The sequence below is a fragment of the Empidonax traillii genome, unplaced genomic scaffold (assembly GCF_003031625.1).
Source record: "Empidonax traillii isolate 1590-97213 ecotype Southwest subspecies unplaced genomic scaffold, ASM303162v1 scaffold693:size341962, whole genome shotgun sequence".
NCBI lineage: Eukaryota > Metazoa > Chordata > Aves > Passeriformes > Tyrannidae > Empidonax > Empidonax traillii.
Window position 1 is genome coordinate 253606 of NW_020955886.1, and position 7954 is coordinate 261559.

A 7954-nucleotide genomic window follows, 5' to 3' on the forward strand; every position below is an offset into this window, starting at 1 on the left:
ACCTGAACTGGGTACCTAGACCTTATCTCCATCCAGAATCAGCTCATAAAACCTAGAATAGGGCTCAATGTGCTTGATCCTGCTGCCCCTCAGATCCAGAATGAAGGCATATTCAAACCACAAAAGAATCTGGTTTATTTGTTTGGCATCTCTTTGGGCAGTCATCCTAACACACTGGCAGGAAGGAGATGATTTGAATTTTTGGTGTCTCCCATCTTCCAAGCCCCCACAGACACTGGAAAGATGGTTCTGTACCACAGTCAGCGCTAACATTGTACATGACTATTTTTATAGTTATTTTTCTTTATTTAGCCTGCAGCTTTTGTTCAGTATTCCTACACAACAGAATGGCTTGATTTGCTATAGCAGTGGGCATAGGGTGTAGAGAGGGAGGGGAAATATGCTGCCTGGCCCTTAGCAGAACAGCACTCTCAGGCTTTGCTGCCCTCTGGAAGTTTCTAGCAGGCACTTCTATCCCTGCCATTCTGCCCTTCAGGCTTGAGGAGAGATGGTTCTGCCAATGCTTACAGGGAACTCCTTCCCTTTTGAATTCTGCCTTCAAGTCTCTTTGGCAGCAACACAGAGCTGACAGCTGTTTGGCACCTTGCTGTCACTGCCACTGCCTCCTGTGCAGTGGTTGCTGCCCACCATCCCGGGGCCCCGGCTGCTCATCTCCCTCCACATCACCAGCTGTGTGCTTGGACAGGTAATTCCACTTCTCTGCAAAAGGGACCAGCTTTATCCTCTGGACCAGGGCAGTGCCTGGTGCAACAGGGCCCCAGGCAGCAACACCAGCTCTGGGAACAGTAACGCCAACCCCATTCAAGGGAAATTGGAGCCTCGCATGGACCAGGCTCTTAACTGGCAGAAAAGCAGCCCGTCATTCTTTGGACAAAGACTTCAATACCAAACCTTTTCAAAGGTCACAAGACCTACTTCTGATTGGAGTTCTGCAACTGAAGTTGAAGCTAAAAGCACACTTCAGTAAATATTTTGTTGAAAAATTCCTTGGGAAAAGGAAATAGGTAGAGAAAGCATTCATTAATTCAGTTCAGATTTAGAATGTAATGGTAACCAAAGAGGAAAAACTGGGAAAATCAAAATACTTTGACATTTAGCTGACATTTGTTTTGAAATTTGCCAAGCAGATGCTAAAGCAAAGCAAGCTTTCTGCTTCTGAGCCAAGTGAAACAGTCACAGATAAGATCTTTTCCTTATTTTCTTGGGAAAACAAATCCAAGAGAATTTCACTTAGTCTCAACCCAACGCTTGTCTTGAACATTCCAGCTTAGCCACTAATCAAAAAGCACCTGCTAATTTAGGCAACTCTAATGGCAAGCCATTCCCTCGTCTTGTTTCTAGAAGCACAGCTGTGAGGAGGTTTTTGTTTATGATTCACAGGCTCAATTATAGGAGAAACTGCATCAATCAGAGAAAAAAAATACACATCCATGTGCAATTTATGAATATAAATTTGAGTTATCCTTTAAGTGATCTTAGCTGTAGAACCTACTTCAGCCTCATGGACCATCAGGAGACTGGGTATTCCTCCACTGCCAATGACATGAGCGGAGTTAAATGAGGATGAAAAGTTTGGATAACCAACAGTAGAAGATGTTCAAATACCATTGACACCTTTCTCACACAAAAGGTTAATTTTTAATAATTGGTGAAAAGGGAAGAATTATTTTCACAACCCAACTTTTATTGGTAGAAACATTATTTTTCAAGGATTGTATGAAGTCTCTTATCCTTGAAAGCTGTCCTTTCAGAATCAAGATGCTGATTTAACTAAACTTCAAGATTTGCAGGTTTGTCTGAAATTTACCCTGCTACTTTAATGAAGTCTATTTGTATAAACTTGTTCAAATGTAAACCTATAAGAACACTTTTGGAAGACAAAAAGCTGCCTAAAAGTAAAAAAGAAGTTTGGAGTCCAAGAGAATTTATCAGTCACTGTGAAAAGAAATTGTGTTGGTGTTGTTATGCAGTACTAGGGCTTTTTTTTACTGCAAATTAAATTGGGATGAGTGGTAATTATTCTGACTTTGGAAAACAAAGAAGATGTTTTTAGCAGCTGATACAGATCCTATTCTCTCCTCTGTAGAACTAGCAGGGGTTTGACCATAACTCAGTCCTACAGAGATAAGACACTTGTTGATTAATCTGTTGGTAATTTTATTGCAGCTGCTGCGTCTTTTGACCCAAATCCTCTTCCATGTTTATACTGTCAGCAGTAAACAGATGCACTAATGAGCACCACTAAACCATTACAGGTAAAAGGCAGAGTAAACCCTGAGTAACTAGAATTCAGGGGGTACAATGACAACACAACGCTTTGCTTGCTTGCCTGCATTATTATTATTTTGAGACTGTTGCAATGACTGTCCTTTGTGCACTGGAACTCAATTACTCCCCTTACCGAAGGACAAGTCCTTTCCTCTCATCCTTTTGCACATGGCCAAACAACTACATAAGAACAATAAGCAACAGAGATCATCAGCACAAAACCATTAGAACAAGTTTACATCTATAATTTTATGCTTCACTTGTTGACTTACTGAAAAGGCTGACTTCTAAAGCAAAACACAGATCGCCATGATAACATGAAGTTATTTATTTGCATTACTTTTGTACCTGAAAGCTTCAGCCAAGAACCCATGTTGCAGTGCCCAAGGCCTTATTTGAGGGGCTTACCCAGCTGTCAGCTGAGTGTTACACCTTAGTGAGGGAGGCAAGGTTATTATGTGCATCAGGTTCAAGTGAGAGCAAATTCAAAAGTCTGGAACTATATGTGGCTGCAGAAGCAATAATGGATTGGTGCAGCAGAGGATTGTGAGATCACATAGGAAAAAAAAAAAGGGGGCTTACAGGAAGCAAAAGGCAGAGTCTAGGGAGTCATCACAGCAGTGAAATGCAATTTAATTACTTTGGCAAAGCATGCAGTTTGGGTTGTTTCAGTTTATGCTCCCTCTTCTCCATAACACATATAATAAGGAATGAGATAGATGCATGGTGCAGTCAGAGCAAGAGAAAATGTAGAAAAATATTTCATTTTCAGGATATGTCACACTTAATTTTTAGTTGTCCATTTTTTATTTTTTGTTTTCCACTGTGATAGTTTTCATTCTTGCCTGCTCAGCTCTGCAAGTTTGTACAGTATCCTAAGTAGAACATCTGCATATCACTCATTTTTCTGCTCCTTTATTCAGGATCAAAATCAGGAAAAAACTTTTTCAGTTTTAGTTTATAGAAAAAATAACCCCAGCTTGAATCATCTCACTTTCCTAAGAAAGCTCAGCAGACAGCCAAGCATGCATCAATAGAATGAACCACCTTCCTCATAGTTATCTGTTCTTGCTGGAGTCTTGTATCAGCACTTGAAGAACAAATGCCAAACATCACATGTAAATATTATTAAATGCTTCACATTTCTCTTTAGAAGTATTTTTAATTGATAGAAGTACTTCAATTTATCCACATTTTTGTATTTTTTATTTATTGCAATACTTTTCTCTGGCAGGAAAACAACTGTTACTTGCACAAAAAGAAAAAGCTATTAGAAGAAATTTACCCACATGAGCACTTATCTAGGTATTTGCATGGCCCCTGGCTACACAAATGTCCTCTTATGCAACAGGATTTAGTAATCTGCAAACAGATTTAACAAATGCTAGCCAAGACCTCCCTAAGCAAACCTCCACATATGACAAATCAAATATACAGTTCAAAAATAGAATCTTAGCATAAGGTTAATGGAGTTTTATGGAAAAATGATTCCAATGTTTTGCTATATAAATCCCCAAAGAATGAAGAAAAGAGGAAAGTGCTTAGTAAACAGGCATAAAATTTCTATCCTGTAATAATTCAGGCACTTACCTGAGACACCACATACCTGGGTTCACAGCCTTACCACATCCTATTGTGACAAGAGCTTTGAACCTGTTTCTCTTTCTCTAGGGAAAACATCCTAATCAGTAGCTATTTGCTGCTCTGTTTTTGTATTCTGGTAGTGATTACAATTTGAGGAAGAGCAAATTTCCATTAAAAGATGAGTCTTTTTTAGTGAATCAGTGTTTTCATTTTGGAAAGACAATATATTAAAAAACCCCTTATCAGTCCTATTCCCAGAAACACCAAGGGTCTTTGGAGCCACTGAGAGAGGCTCTGCTTCCCAAGGCACCCTGCAGTAGCTCGAGGCTGGAAGTGCCATCCCTGCAGGTGGAGGACCCCACTTTGCAAAAAGCCCCTGTGTGAGATTGGCCAAGGAGATTTTGGGGTCCATTTTAGAAATGGTGACAGTAGCAAGCCAAAGGAAACTTCTCATGAAGATCTCAACAGCAAAACAGCATGAAATCAAGACAACTAATAAGAATCCATCCTAGTGGATATTTAAGATCAGAGGAACTGCAAGAGAGAAAGAGTACATAATACAAGTTACTTGATATTCCAATTTTGATCTAGGTTTGAGAGAGACAGTGGTGGAGAGAAGACATTAAGACTCCAAATTGTAGCAGAGCAAGGATCAAAAAGGGATGAATAACTGGGTGACTGCTATATGAAATTTCCTGTAGGCAGAGGAGAAAATGGAAAGCAATCAAAGCAAAACTGCCACACATACAGTAGCAGAACCTAAAGCAAGAGCAATAAAAGCACAAGGAGGAGAATAAGCTTAAGCTGGGTAAACTTGGAATTATTGAAAATTGGAAAACCAGAGTCTTCAGGGAAGGCTTATCCTCAGGATTTTAAAATGAGAGAGGAAGAAAGTGAGAAATTATTTGAATAGGAGAGAAATTGCAATACCTTCACTGTTATATTTAAGAAATAAACAAGAAAATCAAGAAGGAAAAGCTAAGGAGTAACATTTATATGTTTACATTAATGATAAAGTTGGCTTAAAGAAAAAAGGTCATCAAAACCTGATTAAAGCACTCTGCAGATCATATTCTGTGATTATCTCAGCCCTTATATGACTTCTCAATCTGCTTTAGACTAAAGGTCGTTCTCAAGCTTCCAACTACCTTGAAATGGGTTATTTTGATAGTTCCATGTCATTACCAAAAAAATTACTTTTAACTTGACCTGAAAACAAACAGGACTGCTTTTTACTGCAACAGGAAATACTGGGATTGGTCTTGCAGGGACTCAGCGGTTGACAGGAAGAAATTTTATTCCATTTATTCATACTTAGGGGCTAATGAATTGGGACAAGCATATGAAAGTTTTTGTCACCACTCTGATGAGTGCTGCAATTTTAATACCACAACTTATTCACATGATAGTACCAAGAGAGCTTTATTTCAAGATCATCAGTAATTACTGTTGGAGTCAAAGAGGGGACTCCATAATCCCCACAGTGGTGCCCACTTGAAGCCTGGTATTGGTTGCTGTATCTCAGGAACAACTAAACTCCCTTGAACTGAAGGAGTCAGGCTGCCACATCAGTAAAGCCTTCTGCAAAAGCATGAGCTGGAGCTAAAGCACTGATATTTTTCCACATGCATATTGACTATTAAGCTGAGAAAACAATCAGGAATCATGGGATATATGTAAGATTGAGTTGATCATTACTGTGTCTCAGTCAGCCACAAGAAGACTGTAGACATCCAGACTGAAGCAGTGCTACAGGAAGGATCACACTGTGACAGTGTGACTGCTCAGAGCACTAAACAGCTGTGCATCACACTTGTATTTTCCAGCATATATGTGAACATCCCTTTTTGCCATGCTCATTGTATGGCAACTATAAAAGCGCAGATTTTCGTTATGGAATGACTCTGATACAAGACAAATAATTTCAAAACATTTTCTCCTAGAGTAAGTTGCCAGAATGTTTTCCACATTGCAAATCCTTGTATCCTCTGAGCTCTGAAGCCTGTTTCTTGAAAATGAGAAAAATTCCCAGGAGGATTTGTTTGAGGCATGAAAGGTTTTATCCCAAACAGTTGCTTATAGTTTCCTTAAAATAAATGTTACGGCGTACCTTATACCTGCCAGTTCTCCACTAATTCTTCATGGGCCAGTTTGCACAAGTTCAACACCTTCTTACTGTATCTCTACCATCCACAGAAAGTACCTCTATGCCATTGCCATTTCTCCTACCATATCTAGTCTTTGCCAGGTTATCAAAACCCCTGTAATATCATGAGACAAAAAACCAGAAAGAACAAGATGATTTTTTCTGACTAAAGAAATATGGACAAGTTAAATTTTTTATGAAGACTCTAAGGTAAATATTTCCATAGCCAGTAATTCACTGCTTTAAATCACCCATCCTTATGATGATGAATCAATAGGCCTTACAAGGAGGTTGAGGGAAACCTAAAAACAAAACAAAGTTTGCAACATGAGTAGCCACCTTATATCTTACAGTGCCTCCTCTTTTCTTCCCTCCCCTTTCATTTTAGACATCTGCTCACCATAGTCTTCACAAGCAAGTTTTCTCCTCTCCATGTTTTCCTTTTTTACCACATTTAAACCTTATTTAAATAGAAAGTGAGATATTTAAATAGAAAGGTGAGTGCTCTCTTTTGGGAAACAATGCCAGATAGCAAGCCACATTGGTCATCCTGAGGTAGTACTTGGAGGTGTGCTTTGTACAGCTGATGTCCTTGACCCAGATCCTCTCCATGTCCATCCAAGATGATAAGACACTCTTGAGAAATCTCATTTAACTTTTAGTGTTGGATTAACTGTTATACACTTTATTAAATTTCTAAAAGCACTGAAGCAGTTTGCTTAATGCCCTAGTAACCAAAGCATAGTGATCCATGGAAATCTCTTCAGCACTGCTCTGTCCAGGTTCCTACACTCAGCTTCTGAGCATCTTCCAGCCTGGCATAAGAAAACACAGCTAAGGTCTGTCACAAGCTGTTTGTTCCAATCTCTGCTCCTCACTCTCCCCACCCCCATCCCCCAAGCACATGCAGCAGAGTGCTTGGCTTTAGCAGCTTTTTCCCCCTGAGAACATACATCCTACTACGGTTCTGCTATAGTTTGGATGATATACAACTTGTTCTTGGGATTTGTTTTGTTGAAAGCTACAGCAATCTCTAGCTTGCAGGAGAACATGTTTCATTGTTTTGGAGAATGTCCCAGGAAAGATTCATCTTCTTTCCAGACTTGCATGTGCAAGCACACTTACTGACTGTGGGAGACCTGCAGGCTTGGCTGACAACTCACCAGGATGTCAGCATAGAGGAGTGGGCAACAGGTTAATTGAGAGCCTGAGACTCTTTAGACAGAGTCTAAATCCCTGCCCAGTGCTACCATTGCTAAAGGTGCTACAGACACAGCTGCTCTGTGGCAAAGCCACAGGAGTTACCTCTGTGCCAACTGGTGTCTGCAGTGCTGAGAGACAGTGAAAGTGCATAGAATCAGGTGAGCTTTGCAACAGAAGCAACATCCACACAGGGCAGTGCCCAGGGCAGCCAGAAGAGGGCTGCCTGCAGCCCTCCAGACAGCTCCACTGCTTCTGGAGCCCAGGGGAATGGTCATGCTGCACCAAATTGCCCCACATGAAATGCAGAGAATAGTCAGCAATTGCCAAGTGTGCGTGGAGGAGTTCACTGTGCACTGTCACATGAAACAAATATACCCTTTGAGAACAAAATAAGGGTAATCTGCATCTGCTTCCAACACAAGACATGACCCCCATTCAATTTCGAAAACACTCCAGAGCTAGCTACTAGGAGTTTTGCTTGTTAAAAATGAGGGTCTGCAGAAGCTTACAGAAACATCATCATGTAGACTGTGGGTGTGGCATGACAACCATCCTACCCTCCAAGAGCTGGTGTTGGAGAGGTCTTGCTTGCTTGCAGTGCGTTGAGATATTTTGTTCACATGACACCCATTGTTGTACCAGATGACAAGGTTGAATAAACTTGTCATCCCCAGATGCTGCTAACCAAGCACTGTTAACAGTTTAGTGCTGCCCTGAGAAAACCTGAGCCAT